Source organism: Nycticebus coucang, chromosome 2 (assembly GCF_027406575.1).
Source record: "Nycticebus coucang isolate mNycCou1 chromosome 2, mNycCou1.pri, whole genome shotgun sequence".
Classification (NCBI taxonomy): domain Eukaryota; kingdom Metazoa; phylum Chordata; class Mammalia; order Primates; family Lorisidae; genus Nycticebus; species Nycticebus coucang.
In genome coordinates this window covers 59,551,249-59,553,568 of record NC_069781.1, presented here as the reverse complement: position 1 = coordinate 59,553,568, position 2,320 = coordinate 59,551,249, and the positions used below count along the sequence as shown (strand labels likewise).

The window sequence follows — 2,320 nt, the reverse complement described above, 5'->3', positions numbered from 1 at the left end:
AGTAATATATTGTATATTTCAAAATAGCAACCTAAGGCATGAGACTATAAGAATACTACAAGAAAATGTTGGAAAAACTCTTAAGAGGTATTGGCCTAGGCAAAGAATTTCTGAAGAACCCAAATGCAATCACATCAACAACAAAAGTAAACAACTCCTGGAGGGCCTGCAAGTTGTACCATCTCTATCGAAAGTAGTACACAGACACCTCAAAGAACTAAAAGTAGACCTACCATTCTATCCAGCAATCCCACTACTTGGTATTTACGCAAATGAAAAAAAGACATCCTATTTAAAAAGACACTTTGCACTTGAAAGTTTATAGCAGCACAATTCACAATCATGAAAATGTAGAAACAATCCAAGTGTCCATCAATACATGAGTGGATTAATAAAATGTGGTATTTGCATACCATGAAATACTACCCAGACATTAACCAAAGAATGATGACTTGGTATCTTTTGTAACAACCTGAATGGAACTGGAGACCATTTTTCTAAGTGAAGCACCATAAGAGTGAAAAAACAAACACCATAGGTATTCAATGCTAAATTGGAACTAATCAATCAACATTTATGTGCATATATGGAAGTAAAACTCCACAGAGTCAGTGAAGTGGAGGAGGAGGGGATGAGTAAATTCACACCTAATGCGTACAATACACACTTTGTGGATGAAAGGCATACTTGTAACTTTGACTCAAATGATACCTAAGAATTATATGTAACCAAAATGTTTGTACTTCCATAATTTTTTTTTTAACAGGGGAAAGTGCGGACGCAGTCCCCCACTACCACAAATTATGCAATCGAGTTTCCCACATTTGGGGAAATCACAGAGGTCAGCACATCCAGAGTGCAATGGTAAGTCTCGCCCTGGGAAAACCACCTTTGTGATCAGGGTATCTCCCCTGCCAGGTAAGTATTTCCATAATATTCTTAATTTCTTTTAATTTTTTAAAAAAACAAAATAGCTAGAAGACTTGGAATGTTCTACTATAAAGAAATGATAAATGTATGAGGTTACAGACATGCTAATTACCCTGATTTGATAATTAATGTATACATGTATCAAAATATCACTTGTGCCTCAGAAATATGTATAATCATGAAGTGTCAATTTCTAAAAAATGGCCTAAATGTAATTGGAAAATAGACTAGACTACACATTGCAACATCTAGCAGTGTCTGATATCCAGTAGATGAATAAAATTTGACCTAAATCATGTCTAATGCTTAACTAAATATGTTCCCACATATTAAAATTAATCTCAGTGCTTCAATTTCCTTATCTGTAAAACAAAAGAGCTAGATATCACTAAGATCCCTACCAGCTTTAAAAAGCTGATTAACAGTTAATCAGCGTACTTTCAAATTTAGTAATTTGGGAAAGAACAGCTCAATAAACCAAAAATCTCCCCCTGGAGAAAAGAGAGGCTAAAACCAAAGAATCAGATTTCTAAACTGGGCAATACTTCCCATGTTGAGGGACCGCCAGAAAGGTGATAATGCATGAGAAAATACTTTGTAAATTTTCAAAACACTATAGTTAACATAAATCGGCCATAATACCATAAAACTGTGTAAGGTGGCATTTTTTTCAATAACAGGAAATGCTGTAGATATTCAGATGTAACAGGAAATATTCTATGCAAAGTAGGGTCACTCCATTCACACACACAACTCCAGCAAGTAGCTCTGAAGATAATTAAGCAGTAGGTTGACTTAAAAAAAAAAAAAAGAAGAAGAAGAAAGAAACAGAGGCTCAGCCTATGGCTCAAGCAGCTAAGGTACCAGCCAGCTCAGGCGGGTACCAGCAGCTAAGGTACCCGCCTGAGCTGGCGGGTTCAAATCCAGCCCGGGCCTGCCAAACAACGATGGCTGCAACCAAAAAATAGCTGGGCATTGTGGCAGGCGCCTGTAGTCCCAGCTGCTTGGGAGGCTGAGGCAGGAGAATCGCTTGAGCCCAGGAGTTTGAGGTTGCTGTGAGCTGTGATGCCACAGCACTCTACCCAGAGTGACCATTTGAGGCTTTTAAAAAAAAAAAAGAACCAGGTGGCGCCTGTGGCTCAAAGGAGTAGGGCTCTGGTCCCATATACCAGAGGTGGTATATGGGACCAAACCCAGCCCTGGGCAAAAACTGCAAAAAAAAAAAAAACCTGTTGACTTTACTATATTTTTACAATCTATGAATATTCGTGCTTATTTGGTATTGATTATATTGAAAAGAGTATTATAACATTTTATGGTAATAATTCAAATTTGCAAGATTTTGGTTGTCAAGGAGAATAGAGTCAACACCATGGAGAGCAACCCTTGA

The 2,320-nt window shown here is 37.5% G+C and overlaps 1 non-coding gene across 1 annotated transcript; it reads right to left on the bottom strand.

Moving 5' to 3' along the window:
* Window positions 1-763: 763 nt before the first annotated feature.
* LOC128580192 (U1 spliceosomal RNA) lies at window positions 764-926 on the bottom strand. Its single transcript, XR_008378524.1, has one exon. It is a non-coding gene; the product is annotated as a U1 spliceosomal RNA (small nuclear RNA).
* Window positions 927-2,320: the final 1,394 nt, after the last annotated feature.